The sequence below is a fragment of the Balaenoptera borealis genome (genome assembly GCF_965194805.1).
Source record: "Balaenoptera borealis genome assembly, chromosome: 7".
NCBI lineage: Eukaryota > Metazoa > Chordata > Mammalia > Artiodactyla > Balaenopteridae > Balaenoptera > Balaenoptera borealis.
In genome coordinates this window covers 100,814,369-100,837,540 of record NC_138864.1, presented here as the reverse complement: position 1 = coordinate 100,837,540, position 23,172 = coordinate 100,814,369, and the positions used below count along the sequence as shown (strand labels likewise).

The window sequence follows — 23,172 nt, the reverse complement described above, 5'->3', positions numbered from 1 at the left end:
AACAAGTAAACAAATAAATAATATAAAACTACTATTAGTACCGTGAAGAAAATAAAGCAGAGTAAGGGACCAGTGAGTGTTTAGGTGAGGGTCAAGCAAAGCCCCCCTACTGAGAACTGATCAGAGAACTGAATGATGAGATAAAGCAAAGATCTAGGGGAAGAAAATTCCAGGTAGAGTTAACAGCAAGTGTAAAGACCATGAGGCAGGAACCACCCTGGCTGGTTGAGGAACAGCAAGAAGGCCAATATGCCTGGAGCAGAGTAAACAGGGAAGAGGAAGAAATGAAGTCAGGGAGATAGGAAAGTGCCTGATTTTGTTGTAAACGTTGGACAGGAGTTTGGACAGAATGGAAATGAATTAGGAAAAAGTTGTGAAAATCAAACATTTTTGTGGTTGATATCATAGTCTATAAATCAACTTGGAACAGAGGTTCTTTATTTATTTATTTATTTATTTATTTATTTATTTATTTATTTATTTATTTATTTGGGCTGTGTTGGGTCTTCGTTTCTGTGCGAGGGCTTCCTCTAGTTGCGGCGAGCGGGGGCCACTCTTCATCGCGGTGCGCGGGCCTCTCACTATCGCGGCCTCTCTTGTTGCGGAGCACAGGCTCCAGACGCGCAGGCTCAGTAATTGTGGCTCACGGGCCCAGTTGCTCCGCGGCATGTGGGATCTTCCCAGACCAGGGCTCGAACCCGTGTCCCCTGCATTGGCAGGCAGACTCCCAACCACTGCGCCACCAGGGAAGCCCGGAACAGAGGTTCTTAATCTGGGACGCCACAGCTGCACTTCAGGCTTCCAGTCAGCATTTCAGTGGCCTGCTCTTAAATACAAGTCAACAGCCAAGGTCACGGGGCACCTGAGGAAAGACCCCCTCCAGAGAGGCAGAGTTCAAAGCAATGATAGACAAGGAAGAAGACAGTGCAGAAGCAGGAGAAATGCCATTCTGAAAAACCTCATCAGAGTCTTCAGGATGGTAGGGAAGTCCTACTACAGGACTGCAGCAGCCTAGGGCAGAAAGATAGAGGGGTGGCAGAAACGAAGGTTCTAATAAAAAAATTGGAACTGATACATTATCTAATATGTTGCACAATATTGATCAGAGATTCACACTTCTCTAGGAAAGTTTGCGAATGAATTAATTATAAATGCATAGAAAACTAAGCAAATGAAAAAACGAGACAACTATTATCTAGGAAAAAAATTTTAAAGAAAAATATATAAAACTTGGCTCAGTTTCAAACAAAATTTGCATACTCATACACACTAAATATTGATTTAATTCCTTTTGGTCTTATAGGAAGTAACCTGTATTTTGATAACTTTTGCCTTGAACAATTGGGAAAACTGATACTAAATGAAAAATGCCAAACTAGTGTAACAATAAAAGAATAATATGGGAAAGTGAACTCTGTGTATGTGTGTGCTGCGTGTGCGTGTGCGTGTGTGTGTGTGTTCTGGATGGGCTGAGGTTCATAACACCAAAAGAACTAGCTAAAAGAGTTGAAAATTTAATAATTAATGGTGACAATATTTGTGAGAAACATTTGTTATTGTTTATTTCATTTGAACTCTAAATTGTGCCAAGTTTGTCAAAAATATTTTCTGACAAAGTAAAAACCCAGGTTCATGGGCCAAGCCACCTGAAAACTAGCTAAGGTAGTCACTGTGTGCTCTTACCTGGGAGTTCTAAGAGCACCAGTAAGCAGAGAGACTACAGATCTGTATTTTTTATAAAAAGATTGGCCCTTAAAAGAAAAATTGTTTTAAAAAGTACAGCATCCACAAAATTGAGCAGTCATTGACAGCTGCCAACAGCCCAAGGTGAGGAAGGACCAGCTACTACGAGACTCCATGAAAAGCAAATCTTGACTGTAGATTGGAAGAGTTTTTTTAACCTTAAACGTTTGACTGAGATACTTGATAGAAATTTCAGGGTTTATCTATGAAACAAAAACTTGAATGGATATTGAAATGTAGTGGGTTGAGTGGAAGCTCCCAAAATGATAGGTCCATGACCTAATCCCCAGAATCAGTGAATGTTACCTTATTTGGAAAAAGAGTTTTTGCAGATGTGATTAAGTTAAGGATCTTGAGATGAGGAAATCAATTTAAATTATCCAAGCAGGCCCAAAATTCAGTGACGAGACACACAGAGAAGAGGGCAGACACAGAGGAGAAGGTGAGGTGAGCAAGGTGGCAGAGGTGGGAGTGACGTGGCCATAAGCCGAGGAATGCCAACAACCACCAGAAGCTGAAAGAGGCAAGGAAGGATTCTCCCCTAGAGCCTTCACATAGAGTGCAGTCCTGCCAACACCTTGATTTTGGACTTCTGGCCTCCAAAACTGTGAGAGAATAAATTTATGTTATTTTAAGCTACTATTTTAAGCCATCATTGTGGTGATTTGTTAGAGTAGCCACTGGAAATTATAAAGTGGCTACTGTTAGTTTCCAGTGGGTACCCTAACAAAGATTACATTTAAGGTACATAAGAGATTATATATCAAAAAATCAATATTAAGAGTGGAAAGGCAATACACATATATTTGGGATGGGCAGTGGGGAAGCAGGCTTTAAACATGCCTGTGATAATCCTTCAAAGTCTTAAGATATATATTAACATAGCTTCCACTCTTCTTTTCAGTTGACTAGCTTCTGTGGTTTTTTCATTTTAGGCAAAAATATACATAGATATTGACATATAGATTATAGACATAAGCAGATTTATACCAACATACAATACATTTACAATGGTTGATTCTTAACATTTTCAGAGATCTCTACTTCAAATGCACCACCACCACCTTGCTCCTCTCCATCTATCTCTGTGTGGGTTTGGTCCTTTTTTTTTTTTTTTTTTTTTTAAGATAAGGCTAAAACAAACCTGATAAGTCACCCTCACTAACATTTTAGTGGTGATATTTTTCAGGAGGGATTTGAATTTTATTAAGGGACTATTGAAAAAGAAAAAAGAAATCTCTATTGTTTTGTGGGGTCTTTTATTTATTTGTCTGTTCCATATTTCAACTTTGAAAGGGCAGAAATTCAGGTCTTCAGAGACAGAGCCATCCTCACATTACAGTAAAATGGAGGCTTTTGTTCCAATTTTCCTACTGACTGCTGCAGTTGGTGTTTTAATAAAGACCTGAGGTTTCATATATGTAAACACAATTCGTAATTCTTCTCTTAGCATCAAGTCAAAACAGCTGAAAAATGCCTGGTTTTCCTTCTGCAGACTCCAAGCCCCAAATCCCCATTCAATCTATAACCCCTTTTTTATTTCTCTTTTTCTCTTCAAGATTAAAGTTCGCCTTTGGTGTTCATGCTTTCTTTACCATATTTCATGTATATAGACGTCAACATGCGGTTGGGTGAGGAAGCACTCTACCAAGAACGGTGTGGGTTCCACACTGTTTAGAGAGGATCCAAGTGGAAAAATCTGCTTGTGCACTGAGTTTGTCAGATAAACTCTCCTAGGTGGCTACCTGGTCATCTTGCACACTCTGGGTTCCTTTAGGTTGGTGCAAGCTATGGTGAGTAAATGTATAATTTGAGCAAGGAAACAGAAGTAAGATGTGTTTTACTTCCCTGAGTCAATGCCAAGTACTTCCCTAAGTAAATGCTTTTTGGAAGCGATCCAACATTATATAACTATAATGATAAAGCTAGTAAATAGGAAAGAAAAATATACAACCTATGAAAATTAATTAGTTGGAGGATAAAAGTTCACCCCCCCCATTCATTTCTGTTGAACTTCTAAATAATTAAACTTCACATGCATAATTGACAGCAAAAATTGTTGAAAAGTAAGAAACACTATCAAGAATATTAATATATCTCTAGTTTGTTCAAAATCTTAGTAATATAAGTGTGCTTGGTTAATCTTGTAAAGATTTTATAAGACGAGAATTAGGCCCAATGTGTCTATTTTCTAAATCCTACTGACAAAGCTGAATTCAGCTCATTTACTTCCCCATGAATTATTGGATTAGGAGTTAAACATACTTATTGAAATATTTTAATAGTGAATTTAAAGACATTTATAATTAAAAGGAAAATGTAGGTGTTATTAACCTCTCCTTCTCCTCCTCCTTTTAAAAATTTCTTCCATGTGGGAATAGAAAAAAAAAGAAACTGTAACTTTAAGCAATTATAATAAATTAGCATAGTTCATGATTAGAGTAGCCTTCTGATTGATTATATGTTTTGAACTTAATTTCATCTTTTTTTACAAGTACACACATGCTGTGAGATAACAATCTTCATTTCTGCTTGCTTCTAAAATCTATTACTTTCTGATATTGTGTAATCCATCTCAATTTTGATCCATGATGATTAGGAAGATACAAAGAATCCACTTAATCTATCACCTTTTAAAAAATTCTAACGGTGGCCTACCAAGAGTAGCCTTGGAGTTCAGAGGTTGATACAAACTCTTATTTACTATTTCATTAGGACACACTTCAGTCAATGCCAATTTCACCTTCCTGGAGTGACCAGAAGGCTTGTTCCTCCCTGAGCCATTCTCCTTCATTTTCTATTAGATTTCCTGCAGGTATTGGCCTTGACCTCTGCTCTTGAGCTTACAAAGTCCATCAAAGTTTCCTGCCCTGGAACTTACTATCTCAAGTCCCCTCTTACTTCAAACCCTCCCCCATTGTATTGTAAGCTCTTTGAGGACATGGACTTTACATATTCTTCTCCAAATCCCCAATTCCTACAATTGCGCTTGGCACACAATAGATATTTAATAAACATATGTTCAGTGAATAAATTCTCACAGGCATTTTTAGAGTAACTAAAAGAACTTTCTCCTGCTAATATTGATCACTTTGCTTAAAGACCACAGGGAATCTAAATGGAAAAGACAAAGAAGGTGAAGAAAATAGAAAATCCCATCCTACTAGAATAATAAACCACTCCTGGAAAGGGAGCCATCAGCCAGCATCTGGGAAGATAGAATGGGTGCTAATTGGGTGTGGGCATATTGATTGATCACATCTACACCACAAACCAACTAAGATGAAGTTACATATCTGAAATCTGAAACCAGAACTCAGTGGAAAATGCATTAGGGTATGAGCATTTGGAAAAGAAAATTGACAGACGCGAGATGAATAGCCTTTCAAAAAGATGGCGTCACTATCAGAGGCCATGTGGCTGCTACAGAGATTAGGCCCAGATATTATCCTAGTCAAGTAATAAAGAAGTCACATCACAGAAAGGTGAGCTCACATTAATTTCCAACTATTGCAGTCTTCCTAAACAGGGGCTCCTCCTCTTCTAGGCTCTGAATTAGTTTACATGTAAGAAAAATATTTTGGTAGTGGGAGGGAGAAATCACTAAAATAAGGTCAAAAAATTAAAATGTAGTTATAAGAAAGAAAAAAAGGGAAAAAAAAAACAGGGCAGTCTAAAGTCACGTGGTATAAGCTTTCTTAACCAGTTGGGCACAGAGCTCTTAAGAAAGTGAGAGTCACACACAGTTGGAGACCATCCCAGGACCAGGTGGCAGATAAGAGCATTAACTCAAAAAGAAAACTAAAAAGCAGGCTCTGGGAGGGGCAGAGATCCCCACTGACTCACCCACCTTATCTAGCTATGGGGAGAGCACAGACACCAGAGGTTAGGTGTCTCAGTGGCTTGTTTGCTTGTAGACTTGGATGGTTGTCCTGAAAACTTTTCCCAGCCAAGTCCATGTGAGCTTGACCTTATTTACTTTAAAGTCTGCCATTTTGCTCTATGATACCCTTTCTTCCTCTGTTTCTCTGTTACTTTTCTTTATTTCAATTTTTTCTCTTAGCCTCTTAATGAATTCATTTTGTCAAATTATAACTTGCTCAGAGGTCACCCGAGATGAAAGGATTTTTTTCTTCTCCTACCTAGACCAGGAGAAGTAGGGAGTCAAAATAGCCTAAAGATTGGTTTATGGTGGTGGCAGTATGTATGGAATTCACAGAGCGAAACGATGGTTGGGACCTGTGGAGGAAGCAACAGTTAATTGCGGTAAAATGAGCCTCAGGAAATAGACCTTAATGGGGGGGGGGGGGCGGCGGGCAGTTGTCAGATGACTGTGTCTTTCTATCTACATTCTTCGCTTTTTCCACAGAGGACATGTTAAGAGCAATAGAAAATAGTAGAATTACGCATTAAATGTAATTCCAATGACTATTTAAGGTCACTGAAACTTGACAGTGAAAAGTGACTATGCAAAAAGTACAAAGGTATTAAGGGATGATTTTTAATAGTCTGAAAGTTTATCAGAATGATTAAACCAAATCTAAACATATCAGGTATGCTTAGTAATATTTTTTTTTTCAGTACAGTCAAATGTGTGTAAATAGCCAACCACTTAGCCTTTGCAGTATGGCCTTTACGAAAGATGTCATAAAATGTTAACCCTATAAAATGAAATTCTGAATACAATGATATCCTTTGCATTATAAGTTGTGGAGAAGTATTTGAACAGTGTTAATCAAAAACAGTCTTTCTCCCAGTTCATCAAATTCATTTCACCTCAAGGACACTCACTGGTACTTGGAAAGGAAATATGATATATAGAGGGGAATCTGGCCATTGGGGTGATTTGCTTAGTAGTCTGTTGGTAATTGAAAGGGTAGTTCAGGTGACTGCAGTCTGATGTCGATGGATGGGCTTCAGAAGGTCCCTATACCTTCTGAAATGATAGGCATATCAAAAAGGACAAATCTCTATTTTGAACCATACCTTCCTTCTAAGGAAGTTGAATCTGTCAAAGGAAAACCACGAGGTCTCAGAAAATGCTTGATGCTGCTTACAGAGCAGGTGGCCCCTTTGTTGGGCTAAGCACCTGGATTCTTTCTTTCAATATTTTTTCGGGAAAAAGATCCATGGTTTTCATCAGATACTCATCTGTACATAGAGGCAAAGAAATTGAGAAGGAAAGGAACTAATAGAGAGGAAAACTTTTTTTTAATAAGTAATTTTTATATTGAATATTTCTGGACTCTCTTGGTATTTTTTTTTTTTAATCTCCATGTGTCTCTTTTTTTTATAACAAAGACAGATCAACATCTCCAGGAAATTAAGATTCTTTTTTGGCATTTCCTCTTTTTCTTCTTTCTAGATATTTGTGCTTTGACATCGCTGCAAAGATCTTTTCAAAGCCAAGATGACTCTTCCTTTCCTTGAATTTTTCAATTTTGAAAGACAAGTTCACAGCCTTTTCTTTTTGAAACTCACCTCACAAATTTTCATTAGGGTCTTGGCTCACAAGAAACCCAAGTGGATAACATGTGCCCCTTGAGTGTCAGCAAATGGCTAGTATGTGAGTTTATGAAGGGTTTAAACCTGTCTTAAGCCAATTTGCTCATTACAACTTTCAGATTATTTGTTACAGTTACTGGTTGTTACCAATAGAGGTAGTTGAAGGTTAATATCTACAAATTTTTCAACAGTGTATAATGAAAGTGAGCCTTGGACCAAAAATCTGCCATATATACATTTATTAAACAAATGTTTGCTAGCAAGTAGGCACAAAACAGGATAAAACCATTGATACAAACTCTTCTATAAATTCTTTGAAATCCCAGTTCTCTGTACTCTGAAGAGGTTTGAACACAAGTTGCATAAGAGGTCCGTGTGATAATGACACAATATTCTGGAGGCAGGAACATTCTAGAGGCGGTAACTTTAGGGATCATCCTTCAGAATACAAGTTACTAGAGTCTTATACCTTGTTCATACAATGGGGAGGGAATCTTCTAAAATATTTTTCTAATACATATATCACAAAGCCACTAATTCTGCCAACGAGTGAACACAGTTTTTAACCTTTGTTGTACTGATTAGCAAAGTCTTTGGCGTTGACAGGAGACAAAGACGGCTGCAGCCCTTGTATAGCTGCTTCTGGGGTGTAGCCTTCCTTAAACGTGAAGAGGTAACCCCAAAATTGTGAATTTCTGATTAAGGCACTGACTATTCTAGAGTCGAGCTCAAATTAAAACAAATGTGTCATCAGGTTGTCAAGGCTGAAGCGCTTTACAGTAACATACAGATGTCACAGCAGCCGCTTAAGCTTTTCCCTCATTCTTGAGACGTGCGCATATGACCTCTTCTAAGCTAAATCGGCTTCTCTGCATCTCATGCAAAGAGCAGCTTTGGGGGAGTTGGGAGATTAGAAGGTTTAGTGGAAGGAAGGCTGCCCAGAGTTAGGGGGCAGTACCACAGCCTGAGAGCCAAGAAGAGTTACCTATCGGGGTCCACTCGGCAAGAAGGGCCCTGAATGTTAGCCCTGGTGGCTTAATGCCCAAACAAGTTCACATTGTAACATACCTAACATGGCTGGTCACCTTCTTCAGAGATTAGCTCCCTTTCTGACTGGCAGTTTCTGGCAACAGAGCTTTCCACCTTCTCTGTCATCTAAAATCATAATTTTGGTACATTTCCTCTCTGCGTTTTCACATCCATTCCATCCCAAAGCCTGTCTGGTATCCCTTTATGGTATTTCCCAAACTACGACATCATTTGTGGGGCCCAGTGCAAAATAAAAACGCAGCACCCCTGTTCGAAAAGCAGAAAAAAAGATACTATGAAAGGAGCTAAGCAGTTTTTCTCTCAGTCTGTCCTGGTGTTTTTTCATTTGTGATTCAATGAAGCACTCCCTCAACATAGTGTCACTCAGGGCTTCCCTAGTGGTACAGTGGTTAAGGATCTGCCTGCCATTGCAGGGGACACAGGTTCAAGCCCTGGTCCGGGAAGATCCCACATGCCGCGGAGCAACTAAGCCTGTGCGCCACAACTACTGAGCCTGTGTGCCTAGATCCCATGCTCTGCAACGAGAAGCCACTGCAACAAGAAGCCCACACACCACAATGAAGAATAGCCCTCACTCACCGCAACTAGAGAAAGCCCGCGTGCAGCAACGAAGACCCAACGCAGCCAAATAAATAAATAAAAACATAGGGTCACTCAGTCCCCGCCCCATGACTACTGGCGGCCAGGTCCACTGTCCCATTAGCTGCTGGATCACATTCCAGGCCCCAGGTGGGATCAGGAAACCCCCAGTGGGCAATGACCCATAAGATTACAACCTCTGTGCCAGGACATGTTTAGTGGCTAGGTGGGAGAGGGACAAGAGCTTGCTCCCAGGGAGCTACCCACTGAATATGTCATGGCCCTGCCAGCTGGGGCTGGGCCTCCAGGGCCCCTCTGTGACATGCTGTAGAGCATGCATGCCCATCTGTAATCCTCTCCATGCCAGCAGGAGGCCCCACCGGGGCAGAGGGCGGCAGTGATCACTAGGCCAGGGCAGGGAAAGGAAGCTGGGCACAGCCAAGGACACCAAGGGTGGCGCATGAGGCTGGTGGTAGAGAACCCACCCTGGGGAGATGAGGAGGCTTGGGGAGGTGGATAGGATTACTGGTGAACAGTGGCTCCACACATCCAAAACATGCTTCATTGCCCCATCAGATTTCACTTACAAAACACAGATTGAAAGATAAAGTTGTTAAGAACTTTAAGACAGTGACCACAGAGCATTAAACCCCAAGCAGGGTCCTTGTGACCGTGGGACCCTGTGATGGTTAGCTTTATATATGTCCACTTGACTGGGTCACTGGGCGCCCAGCTCTTCGGTCAAACATTATTCTGGGCGTTAGCGTGAGAGCGTTTTAGGATGAAATTAACATTTAAATCTGTAGACGGAGTAAAGCAGATTGCCCTCTCTAATGTAAGTAGGCTTTATCCAATAGGTTGAAGTTTGAATATAACGAAAAGGCTGACCCTCCTCTGAGTAAAAGAGGATGCATCCTGTGTGACTGCCTCCAAAATGGGGCATGAGCTTTTTCCTGCCTTCAGACTCTGCCTAGGTCTTCAACCTGCTGGCCTTGGGACTGGAACGACCTTAGTGGCTCTTCCGGGTCCCCAGCTTGCCAGTTCACCCTGCAGATTTGGGGACTTAGCCTCCGTAAAAGCATGAGCCAATGACGTATATTAGCCTATTGATTCTGTTTCTGTGGAGAGCCTGACTAATATAGGCTCTACATGACTGAGCGCTCCCCTGCAAAGCCTACCTTGGGTATCTTCCATACCCTTCAGTTTCTTTTGACTCCCACCTTTGCAAGGTGAGCTCAGAACTTTGTCTCTTCTTGGGAGCCCTATGCCAGAGCTCCCAGCTGATCTCTCATTTGGGGCACTTCCCTGTCAGAGTCTCACAAATAAAATCAATCATTGCCACCCTCTTTTAAGAAGCATCCCATGGTTCTCCTTTATCATAAACTTCCTTAATTACATTAACACTTTGGGATCTAGCCTCAATGTAAATTCTCCCTCAATATCAGCCATTTGCCCTCATTAATTTTATTTCCTTCATACTTACATTTGGGTACAGGGGACATTTCCACCACAATACTTTTGCCCACATTTTTCTTCAAGCCTGAAATGAAGCCTACTGCCCTTTAAGGCCCAATTTCAGTTATTTTTTCTTTCATATAGCCCATGAGAAATCTACCTAACAGCAGTTTACAATGGACTAACCTTCCTGGATCTCCTGTTCTTGACCCCTGCCCTCACCTGTATTTATGCATTTCTTGTATCTACTGTCATAAGCTTTGGCATGTATTTTTCCCACAGTGTGACTACAAGTTATTCATAGATACCATGGTACATGGATCATGTTTCCTAGGATGATATTATGTTCCTATTAGTAGCTCAAAGAATATTCTTGAAAGAATGAATGGATGAATTAATTATTGCTTATTATAGTTGCTTGAATGGTGCCCCCCAAAAGATTTATCCACATCCCAACCCCTGCACTTGTGAAGGTGACCTTATTTGGAAAAAGTTTCTTTGTAAATGTAATTAAGGATCTTGAGATAAGAGCATACTGGATTATCCAGCGGGCCCTAAATCCAAAGACAAGTGTCCTTATAAGACACAGAAGGGGAGAAGACACAGAGAGAAGAGGAGAAAGACAGGTGACAATAGACACATTGATTGGAGTGATGCATTCACAAGCCAAGGAACGCCTGAAGCCACTAGAAGCTGGAAGAAGAAAGGAAGAATTCCCCCCTAGATCCTTGAGGGAGCACAGCCCTGTCAGCCCCTGGTTTCAGAATTCTAGCCTCCAGAACTGTGAGATAACGAATTTCTGCTGTTTAAACCACCTAGGTTTTGGTAATTTGTTATGGGCAGCCTTAGGAAACTAACATATCCATCTTTCCCTTGGGCTGTTTGTAGAATTAGTCTCCATTATGTCTGTGTATAATAGTAGAACCATTTTTATCTTAGACACTAACAAGACAATTGCTGTACACGCCTCGCATAATACGTACTGTTTGAAATGTTTAAAATCTTGGGTGCAAAATTCCTCAGACTCTTTCAAAAACTGACATTCAAATTACATGATTTTTCAAGAATGCTGTCTTACTCTAATAGTCAAAAATGCCCCATGTGTATTCTAAAACCTTTTATTTTGAGATCATTGTAGATTCACATGTACATTCACATGTAGATACCCAGTTGGTAAAATCAAATGGTAACATCTTACAAAATTATAGTGCAATGTCACAACCAGGATATCGACATGGATACAATCCAATGATCTTATTCAGATTTCCCCAATTTTAATTGGACTCATTGGTGTGTGTGTATTTAGTTTATATAATTTGATCACCTTTATTGGTTAACGTATCCACCACCTCAGTCAAGAAACAAAACTATTCTTCTGCCGCAAGAATCCCTCAGATTGCCGTTTTATAACCATACCCACCTCCTTATGTCCCCACCCCCAACTACCCTTGAGGATAACAAATTGGTGAATCTGAAGAGAATTATGCTGAGTGAAAAAAGTCAATTCCAAAAGGTTATATACCATACGATTCCATTATATAACATTCTTGAAATGATAAAATTACAGAGATGGATAACAGGTTAGTGGTCGCCAGGAGGTGTGTATTCTCTTGAAAGTAAAAGTTATTTAAAATTTCTCAGGGGACTTAAAGTTGTCTTATACAGCAAATTAATTTTTTTAATTAATTAATTAATTTATTTATTTATTTTTATGGCTGTGTTGGGTCTTCGTTTCTGTGCGAGGGCTTTCTCTAGTTGTGGCAAGCGGGGGCCACTCTTCATCGCAGTGCGCGGGCCTCTCATTATCGCGGCCTCTCTTGTTGCGGAGCACAGGCTCCAGACGCGCAGGCTCAGTAATTGTGGCTCACGGGCCCAGCTGCTCCGCGGCATGTGGGATCTTCCCAGACCAGGGCTCGAACCCGTGTCCCCTGCATTGGCAGGCAGATTCTCAACCACTGTGCCACCAGGGAAGCCCGAAATTAATTTTTTGATTCAGTAAATATTTAGGGAAATCTTTTGTCCGCCTGACATTATTTTGACACTGGGAATACTCAATCCTTGCCTTGGGAAATGCACTAAAATGTCAAATGAGAAGACTCTTATTATATGGAATAATATGTTAAGCCCTTTGGTGGGGAAAATGACCCACCATGTATGAGAGGCTCAAAGAGAGACAGGATATAACAATAACAACAACAAACAAACAGACAAACTGTTGATGGAAATAATCAATAAACAAGCTATAATAGGAATAGAAAAGAATTTTATTTGAGCAAAACTGAGGACTATAGCCCAGGAGACACAGATTCAAGAAGCGCTTGAATTGTGTTCCGACTACAAATTGGAGGAGGTTTATAAAGGCAAAAATCACAAGGTTACAGTTAGTTACATGAGTTATAGTTGGAGCTGGCAAGAAGTAAGGATACTGGGACTTCCCTGGTGGTTCAGTGGTAAAGAATCCACCTTACAATGCGGGGGACGTGGGTTCGATCCCTGGTCAGGGAACTGAGATCCCACATGCAGCGGGGCAACTAAGCCCACGCAACACAACTGCTGAGCTAGAGCCCACGTGCTGCAAACTACAGAGCTCACGCGCCCTGGAGCCTGCACGCCACAACTAGAGAAAAGAAAACCTGCACTCCACAACTAGAGAGAAGCCCGAGCTCCACAACAAAAGATCCCGCATGCCTCAACAAAGATCCCGCGTGCCGCAACTAAGACCCGATTTAGCCAAAAATAAATTAAATAAATAAATAAATCTTTAAAAATAAGGTTGCAGCTGGCAGCTGCTAGCAGATATTATTTTGAGAACAGCTGGTGGTGTCCTTGAATTCGATACAGTTTGGAAAATTCAAGTTATCAGTGATGTAGGAACGCATCTGAAACCACAGTGGGCACCTAGCTCCATTATGAATGCCTGAATTGCAGTTATTCTATTTTGATTTTTCGATGCATTCTTTTCTTTAATGGTTAAAGCAGATGTACAATGCATGTTTTACAGACCATAAGACAAACTGTTCTAGGTAGCATAAAGTTCAAGCCAAATCTTGTATAAGCCAGAATGACTTCCCCATACCTCAGTATGTGAAAATTTCTTCCATCAAAACAAACAAACAAACAAAAAAAATGAAAAGGGATGGGATTGAAGAACAGGTACAATGGTGATTACATAAGAAATAAGTAAAAGTTCTGTCTCCAGTAAGGAACTGTGAGAAACTGTGAGAGAATTCGGGAGATGAGTTAAGGATGTGAGAGAGTAAATAGTTTAGGTTAAGATACAGGTGCAGACAGTTAATAATAAGCCATGTGGCCTCTGGATTCCTGGAAAAGGGTAAATGCACCAGTGATGAGCTTGACCACAGCTCTACCATTGGTGATGGAGAGATGATAGTTCTGCTGGGCTGGATAGAGCCATGAGGTGTCATCTCCTATGAATCAGACAAGCTGTACATGAAGCAGTAGTACAGAAAACAGCTGAACAACAGAGCCTTACAAAGATGAGTCCCAAGAGTTTTAGGGAGAACCAAAGTAAGGCCGTGCAAAGTTCCAGGACAACTGGCAGTCTGAACTGATAAGCAGGTATCTCATCAAAGTTTTGCAGGCAGATCAGGGGGACGGTGGGTGAGGGCATTTAAGAATTCTCTCATTCTCATATGGCAAATGAGTTTTATCTCCTATACTAAAAACTATACTAAATGTTTTCCACTACTAAAGAAAAAAACCCCAAACTTTGTCAGGGAATTGTTATTGTTTTCATTTATGGGGCGGAAACTGGCTTGGACAGAGGAAGCAACTTGCCTAAGGTCACCTAGCAGCTAGTAATAGATAGAGCCAGCATCTAAATTCATCTGTCTGACTCCAAATCCAAGCCAACTCTCCCATCTCAGTGATTCGGTCAGGGAGGGGTGTCCTGGAGGTACAGAAGAGAAATGGAATTTGGGAAGGTGACATTATTTTGGAATCTATAGAAACTGAAGGTTAAATTCCCCACTCCTGGCTTTTTAAAGTGAAGTGAGCAATTTCCCTGGCTTTTGTTTCAGGAATAGAGATGGAAATTTTGAGTATTGGATAGAACTCCACAAAATACCAGATGCTATATTTGAGCAGAACTTCTCTGGGTAAATAAATTACACTTAAAAATATGTACCAAAACTCAGTGAGGCCACAGCAGTTCTACAAGAAACATTTCAAAATAAAAGTGCAAAAAATGAACAGGTTAGGGACTCATAAATATCCTTTCATATTTAATCAGGATACAAGTTCAGAATAGCTCAGATGTGGTATCTTGGTGGGGGGGTGGGGGTGGTATTGAAGAAACTGCAATAGAAATTGACCTAAAATTAAATGCGGCTCATGAAACAAATTTTGGTAGGTAGACTGATTCCCTTCCCTATCTAGGCCACAGGTATATCAAGGAAAGGCATTTTGCACATACAGCCTTGCACAAGTCATACAGACTATAGGATTTGAAAGTCAATGGCATGGTCTGGGATTCCAATGTTTCCATCTAATTCTTTGGACAGGTGATATTGAAATGAGTAACATTAGGAAAAAGGTTCAACAGATTTAAGAGTGTATAAAACTACGTGAAAAGAACACACAAAGATGGCAGCAAAGCATGGAATAGGTTTGGTTTTGTTTTATTTTGTTTTGCTACTTGTATGTTTCTTAGACCTGCTGTAATCACATGGGATTTTGGCCTCCTGGAGTGTTGCTGAATTATGTTTAGTGACCACTAAATCCACTAGAGAACAGGTCTTAATGCAATACTAACCATTGAATGGATGATATTTTGTTACCCATATTCCTGTGGCTTGGCCCTTCAAAGCAAACAATGCATTACAATTTAATGTAACTAGAGATCTTAATGTTTAATAAAAATACCACAGTCACAGTGAATCCTTTTGTGCTTAGACTAAAGGGTTCTCCTATTCAGTTCTTAATCAAGGACTGAAGTTACAGACTGAAGCAATTATGTTTTAGGAAAATACAAAGTTTGTTCCGTATTTGTTCAGTTGCTTCTTAGAGGATTTTCTGATAGGTTTTTTTTTTTTAATGAGATGTGGAAAGAAGTGTTTTTAGATGACTTTATGTGAGGCTTATTCATTCATTTAATTAGAATTAGGGGTGCAGTCACATTTTCCCATTTGCTCTGTAGCAGTAAAAAAAAAATTATTTTCTCCCAAGGTCTGATAAATATATATTTTAAAATACCTCATAGACTATGTGAGTATTGTGTACATGCAAGATATGTGTTGTTTCTGTGTGTGTGTGTGTGTGTGTGTGTGTGTGTGTGTATGTGTGTGTATTTAGGCTGATCTCTGGCTTCTGTATCTTTGCTTGGCATTACAGACAGGTAACATTGCCATATAAGACTTCAAAAAGTATTTTTTAGATTATGATGCTGAGTCAGAAATTTTTCTAGCCAGTAATATTTTATAAAACAGAATAATAAACTATTCTTCTGAAGAAACCGCTAGTAATCTTAATAATTGTTTATAATACACACTCGTACATACTTTCAGGGAAAGGGAGGTTTCTTTGCAGTCATGATTACAATACATATTTTAGATGTGGGTTACCATACTCAGTATATTATTTAATATGATTTATAACCAAGGCAAAAATGCCAAATTTTCCCACACTGAAAGATCTATTAAAAGATCTAATCCAAACCAGAATTTCCTAGGGAGTAGCATAAAGATATCATTAAAAAAATCCAAGTTTTTAATGGTCTCTATAATTTTCTTGTATGTTGCTAGAAAAGCAGTAATAGATGGAAAACTAGAGTACTTCTTTACGTAAAAATACATTTGTTATAATGATTTCATTGTATCTTACATATGTTTCATGGTAAATTAAACCACTTATTTTGTACAGACTGTGTTACTTATGGACCAGATACAGTGTCATGAAATCTGTGGGCTTGCTAGTTTATTTTTTTAGCTAGTTTTTTAAATGATACTATTTTGCTTATATGAGGTATCTAAAGTAGTCAAGCTCATAGAAATGGAATGCAGAAGGGTTGTAATGGATTGGAGAGACAGGAGGATAAGGAGTTATTGCTTAATGGGTACAGAGTTTCATTTCTTCGAGATGAAAAAAGTTCTGGAGGCGGGAGGTAGTGCTGATTGCACAACAATGTGAATGTACTTAACATCACCAGACTGTACACTTAAAAACAGTTAAAATGGTAAAAATTTATGTTAAAATGGTAAATGTATCTAAGGAAAGGAAAGGAGGGGAGTTTAGGGTGAGGCATTTAGGCAAAAGTCCATCTGACTCATTCAACACAGGCTGTGAGAAAGAGAAGTCAGGATATTTGGAGTCTTTACAGAGACAACTAGGATTAAACTTGGCTCAACTGATGACGCGTTTAGCTTGGCAGGGAAGGAGTTGGTAGGATGAGAGAGTAACACTGATGTCCCATGTCTTATACCTATAGGCTGGAGGAAGTTTGAGAGTCCTGAATGTACACTTCTGTAAACATTCTGAACAACAGTTTTTAAACCACACCTGGGTGTGGTATTTAACTTAGTGTAGGTATCGTATTTGACACTTTTACTCTTGTTTTTATTAGTCTGCCTCTGTTTTTTCCCTCCCCCTGATATTCTTTAAAAGCTAGGAGAGTTCCTGGCTATCTCTCTACAAGTTTGACTTTACAATCCAGTATAAGCATGCTTTAATATCTTAATGTCATCCCACTCCTAGGACTTGTCAGCTTGCATTTATGCATGTATGTATTTGTTTATTTATTTTTACTTTGTCTTTTTACAAACCTTTTCCTCCATGTTTCAGTAACTTATCACTACATAAAAAACTACCAAAAAACTTAGAAACTGAAAACAGGAACAATGATTTCTCGGGCTTCCCTGGTGGCACAGTGGTTAAGAATCCGCCTGCCAAGGCAGGGGACACGGGTTCGAGCCCTGGTCCGGGAAGATCCCACATGCCGCGGAGCAACAAAGCCCTTGCACCACAACTACTGAGCATGTGCTCTAGAGCCCGCGAGCCACAACTACTGAAGCCTGCGCACCTAGAGCCCGTGTTTCTTAACAAGAGAAGCCACGGCAATGAGAAGCCCACACACCGCATCGAAGAGGAGCCCCCACTCGCTGCAACTAGAGGAAGCCTGCGTGCAGCAACGAAGACACAACTCAGCCAAAAACAAAGTAAATTAAAGAAAATAATAAATTAAAAACAAACAAAAACAATGATTTCTCAAGATTCTGTGGGCTGGCTGATTCCCACGTGTATTGTCTGGGGTCACTCATGTGGTGCACTCAGCAAGCAGCTTAGCTGGGGCTGGACCACACAGATGACTTCACTCATCTACGACTCTGCATGGCTGGATGGTTTGGGTCTAACTAAGCCTCTCTTCCACTAATGCTTCTTTTGTTGTTGTTGTTTTTTAATTTTATTTTTATTATTTTTTTGGCTGCATTGGGTCTTCGTTGTTGTGTGTGGGCTTTCTCTAGTTGCAGTGAGTGGGGGCTACTCTTCGTTGTGGTGTGTGGGCTTCTCGTTGCAGTTGCTTCTCTTGTTGTGGAGCACAGGCTCTAGGCGTGCGGGCTTCAGTAGTTGTGGCTTGCGGGCGCAGTAGTTGTGGCTCACAGGCTCTAGAGCGCAGGCTCAGTAGTTGTGGTGCATGGGCTTAGCTGCTCCGCGTTGGCCTCTCTTTCTCTCCACGTAGTTTCTTCTCGTTCAGTAGCCTGGTCTGAGTTTCTTTATGTGATGACTGGATCCTAAGAAAATGGAAGCTTCAAGGCCCAGAAGTTACACAGCAGCACTTTAGCTGCATTCTGTGGGTCAAAACAAGTCCCAGGGCCAGCCTAGTTTGCAGAGGAGGGACACAGACTCTACGTAAAAGTGGCATGAATTTACAGGAGTGGGAGGAATTGTTGGTGGCTGTATTTGCAGGCAGTCTACTACTCCATATACAGATAACTGATGCCGAATGAAATATTCTGCTTGAGAATGGGTCCAATCAATATTCTGAGGCTTTTCATCAAGTTTAACCTTTAGCAATATTATATAATCTTTATGTGGAAAATAGTATAGTATAAATTATAGTTTTATATAAACCCTTGTACCCATTGAAGAGAGAATTAATTTTCTTTTTAAGTATAGACAAGAGTGAGCTTTGAGGCTTGAATTTTGGGCATGTGGGTTTGAATCTTGGCTCTGCCACATACTAGCAGCAGGATCTTGGACAACTTTCTCTTTCTGTCATGCACTTTTCTTCTCTGTATTTATAGGATTATTGTGAGGATTATATGAGTAAATATATATAAAGTGCTTAGGAAAGAGCCTGGCACAAAACAAATACATAATAAATATCGACTTTAAAAATATAAATTATCATTACCTATTATGTAACATAGCAACACTTCTTTGGATTAAGCCTCTTGGAGCTGCAAAGTCTTCTGTAGTCTTATTAAATGCAATCACTAATCCTGACTATTTCTCCTGCCTCCCCACCTCTTGCCAAGTAAAAAGGTAGGTGAAAAAACTGGTTGATTAACAGCTGCTCTAAAGAAGTGATTTACCAACTTTTAAACATTGCAATCCCTATGAAAAAATATAATTTACGTTGTAGGCCAGGACACTGCAACCTACTCAACCACACTTAACACTGTACAAATGTTTCATGAAACAATACTTATCCTCAAGTTGTGCTGTGAACTCTGATGTTTTTTTGTTCTAGTCTATTTCAGTGAATCAACAACAAAATGTTGGTTGTGACCCACTATTACTAATTTCATTACCTACTGAAGGGTTCTAAGTTACATATTACGGTCATTGGATATTCAACACACTTTCAGTCCAGAAATTGTTTCAAGTGTGGTGCTATAAGAACATAGCATATATCATTTTCATGCAGGCCAATTTGGTTATGGAGCAAAAAACTTTTTTCACAAATATGGCCTGACCTCCCTAATCAAGAGGCTTCTAAATTCTTTCAGTGGGACCTGAGGAACTAGGGAAGGCATGGTGACAGTACATGTTGTATTTTGGTATCATAAGAAACAAAGTGCCTTGTTTGTTTGGAGCTAGATTGACTAGGCTGGAATTCCAGCTTCACAACTTACTACCTTAGATGTTTGAACAAGTGATTTAAACTCAACTTTGGAGTCTTGGTTTTTTGATTTGTTAAAGCAAAATACAGATCATATTGACTTCGGTTGAGTTGTGAGCATTAAATGAGAACACATTCCTAAAGGCCCATCAAGGTCCAAGCAAAATAAGGCTCTCAGAATGCATTTATTGCTTCCTCCTCCCACCATGGAACACAAACTTCCAAATCCATAGCTATTACCTAAGTTCTGTGTTTTATATTTTTGCAGGAAAGTTAAGACTTGGTAGAAGACTAACTATGTTAGACCCTATTATTTCTTTAATGCAATTTAATTTCTACAACCATGTATTTTTTTTTTTTAATTTATTTATTTATTTACTTATGGCTGTGTTGGGTCTTCGTTTTCTGTGCGAGGGCTTTCTCCAGTTGTGGCAAGTGGGGGCCACTCTTCATCGCGGTGCGCGGGCCTCTCACCATAGCGGCCTCTCTTGTTGCAGAGCACAGGCTCCAGACGCGCAGGCTCAGTAGTTGTGGCCCACGGGCCCAGTTGCTCCGCGGCATGTGGGATCCTCCCAAACCAGGGCTCGAACCCGTGTGCCCTGCATTGGCAGGCAGATTCTCAACCACTGCGCCACCAGGGAAGCCCCTACAACCATGTATTGTTCCGATATTCTACCTAATAATAGTTAATGATGAGAGTTATAGTTATTAATTATTCTGGAATATGTATATCGGAATTATGAAACTATTTTGTGTTCTCAAGTTTTGGATAGTGGGACTTGGATTGACTTCTCAATTAACAGCACAATCGTGGGAAAAGGTGTGTACAGGAGAAAAACATTTCTAACTGTCGGGTTGCTAAATAAATGAAACACAAGTGAGGTGCAAAATACAAGCACTACCTTTCTCCTTGGGTCAGACATTTGGGGTTACCAACGTTCTAGCGCTCCGACAGGTAGTATTTTCACCGTAGGTTAGTTAGCTTTTAAGGAGTCAAAAGGAAATCGTCTACGACCTTACGTTGATATGACCGTCTCGTATAACCTAGCTGGAGGACTTCTAGAATGGGACTGATTACTTTAAAATTTCTTCCTTTAAGGTGGGGATTATGGAAGTGTGGGTCAAGGCGGGGTGTGGTGGGAAGAGGCGAGACCTATTCGCCCTCTTCTGGGGTGCGGCCAGCCGCCGCGCCTGCGGCTCCCACGTGGCAGGTCCCAAAAGCGCAGCGCAGGCGGGGGGCGGGGCCGCAGAGCCCTCCCTCTCGCTCTCCGGCCCTTCCCTCCGGCCTGCGGGGCGCCCCTTCGGTCCTCCACCGCCAGGGGGCGGGCGCGGCTTCCCGGCGGCGGGGCCCATTGGCCGCGGCGGGGAAGCGAGGGAGGCGGCCCAGCGGCTAGCTGGCTTCCTCTTGGCCACTCGCGGGAGTGAGGGGAAGCCGTAGGAACCCGGGAGGAAGCGGAGGAGCGAGCGGGAGGCGGCGGTGGCTCCTGTCGGCCTCCGGCAAGACTGACCGCAGGGAGGCCGAAAAGCGGGCGCGCGCGGCGGAGAGGCGGGCGGGAGGCCGGTGAGACGCACGGGGAGGCGGAGGGAGCCGCGGCCGAGGGCGGGGAGGATGGAGGGAGGCTGGGGGCAGCCGGGCACCCATTTTCACCTTCATCCTCTGGTCACCCCGCGACCGCCGGCCCGGGGTGTGCTCGGGCGTGCTCGGGTCGTCGTGGCGCGTCCCGCCGAGGGCAGGGCGCGGCAGGACCAGGGCACCAGAGCGTCGTTGGCCGGGGGTCCGGGCCGCCGCCCCCGCGCGGGCACCCCCAGTACGGTGGCCAGCCCTCCGGCTCCGCGGAGGGCGGGGCGGCCACTGCACCTGGCGCTCCGGCCTGTAACTGGCACCTGGGGCGCGCGTCCGGCCCGGGGGGGCTCCCGCTCGGGTCGGAAATGGGGGCCGAGTGCTCTAAAGAGGCGGCGATGGAGTTGTAGGTTGCATTTGAACTCTGAGGAGGGCGGTCTTGGCTCACTTGTAAAGTTTTAGTGTCTTCTAAGTTGGAAATACTTTTTATTTTTAAAACCTATTTCGGCCCATTGGCATTCGGTGTCATTGATGGATGTGCTGTTCGTTCCTTTTTTTCTTTTTATTTCTTTTTCTTGTTTTTTCCGCATTTGTTTGCCTCTGTCCTCAGTTTCTACCATATGTTACGATTTGTGACCCTAGATCTAAATAATGAGTGTGTTGGACTGACGTTTGAGATTAAGATCTCCAGCTGTAATTTTTTGTGTTTTCATCATCCTCTACCTTTTGCTTTTTAAAATTTCGTGTCATACAAAACTATTTAATTGACAGAACCTTTTCCTTGTTTCTTTTTATTGGGCCGAAAAGAATATGAATACAATGATTCTAGATATTAGATTGCTTACTAGGCACTGTGTCACGTGCTTTCATATGCACATTTATTTCTTACAACCCATAGAGTAGGTCCGTTTGTGTATCTTTCCCAATTTTACTGAGAAATTATGAACTCCCATAGACGTTACGTAGAGGTTGATGCTGACAGCAGATCCCAGACCCCTTGAACTCTTAACCACCTTTCAGGACTAATGGTATGCTGTCAAATTTTACAATTTTACATTAAGGGAAACCTTAATGTTATTCATATAGTGCATCATTGAGTACAAAGGGATCTCCATTTAATTTAGAACATACAAGTTACTAACTCATGCCATTCAGCAAGAGATTGGCAGAATCAGCACCCGGGTTTGTCATATCATTAACTGTCTCTTTTTAAAGGCTGCCAGTCTCTTGAGTTCTCTGGCAGTTTACTAATTAAATCACAGGGGGTTTTTTTCCAGTGTATACAGGTGTGAGAAGCTTTGTTTCACAGATTCGGTGTAATGTTTTCTCGGCTCATTAAAGACTAGCATTTCTTGATAGTAAGAAATAAAACGAGTTTCATGCAGTGATTCTCAACCTGGGGATCTCTCAGAATCACCCATAAATGAGGCTTTTTAAAAAGGACGCGGTCAGCCCCCACCCCTGCCCCCCGACCCGCCCCCAAATCCCCAATGGAGGGGGCTTCTGTTTAAAAGGGAGTCAAAATAAGACTGAGCACCACTGGGTTAAAGTGACTTTTTAAATAAACCTAATATATGTTACAATTAAAAAAGAATTACTAACTAATCTTTTCATAATTAAAGAAGATACATTAAAAAGGGAAAAGTCACTGGAGAGAGGGTCAAAGGACAAAGAGATTGTTGAATGGTGAAAAGTAGTCCCTGTGGGGAATCATAAGAATGTTATTTTTTTTTTACCACATATTTTAGGTCTCAAATGGGCAATCTCAGTATTCAACAATTTTTACATTCATTTAGACATATGAGTGCCTATATGTGCCAGTAATTATAGGTAAGGTGGATACTGTGTGAATAAGGCAGCCTGGGCCCTCACAAAGCTATTGGGTCGGCCAAAAAGTTCGTTCGGGTTTTTCCATAACATCTTATGGAACTTTAAAAGGTTTTGTGAATTTTATTCCGCTCCTAAAACTTTAAAAGGTTTTGTGAATTTTATTCTGCTCCTAAAATAGAGCCAGCTGATGTTCTCTCAGAGGAGGAAATTGTATTCCACTGCCTCTAAATTTCCACAGTTTACCCCATCAGTATTCTTTCATTGTCTCCTTCATCGGCCTGTTCGTTTGATTTAAGCTATTTTATTACTTACATCTGCCTTATTTATAATCTAATTAATTTTCATTTGTTCATTATTTTTCTAGTCTCTG

The 23,172-nt window shown here is 41.1% G+C and overlaps 1 protein-coding gene and 1 long non-coding RNA gene across 3 annotated transcripts in view; one reads left to right on the top strand and one right to left on the bottom strand.

Annotated features, from left to right (window-relative positions):
- Positions 1 to 12,022: 12,022 nt before the first annotated feature.
- On the bottom strand, positions 12,023 to 22,392 carry LOC309632534. Its single transcript, XR_014246959.1, has 2 exons — positions 21,060 to 22,392; positions 12,023 to 18,077 (listed from the first exon to the last, which is right to left on the bottom strand). It is a non-coding gene; the product is annotated as an uncharacterized lncRNA (long non-coding RNA).
- Positions 20,755 to 23,172, top strand: part of FAM3C (FAM3 metabolism regulating signaling molecule C) — a 46,701-nt gene continuing 44,283 nt past the window's right edge. For both annotated transcript variants that reach the window (XM_082400147.1, XM_082400146.1), the window contains exon 1: positions 20,755 to 20,972. The gene's annotated coding sequence lies outside the window, so the exon portion shown is untranslated. The remainder of the gene's footprint in view (positions 20,973 to 23,172) is intronic.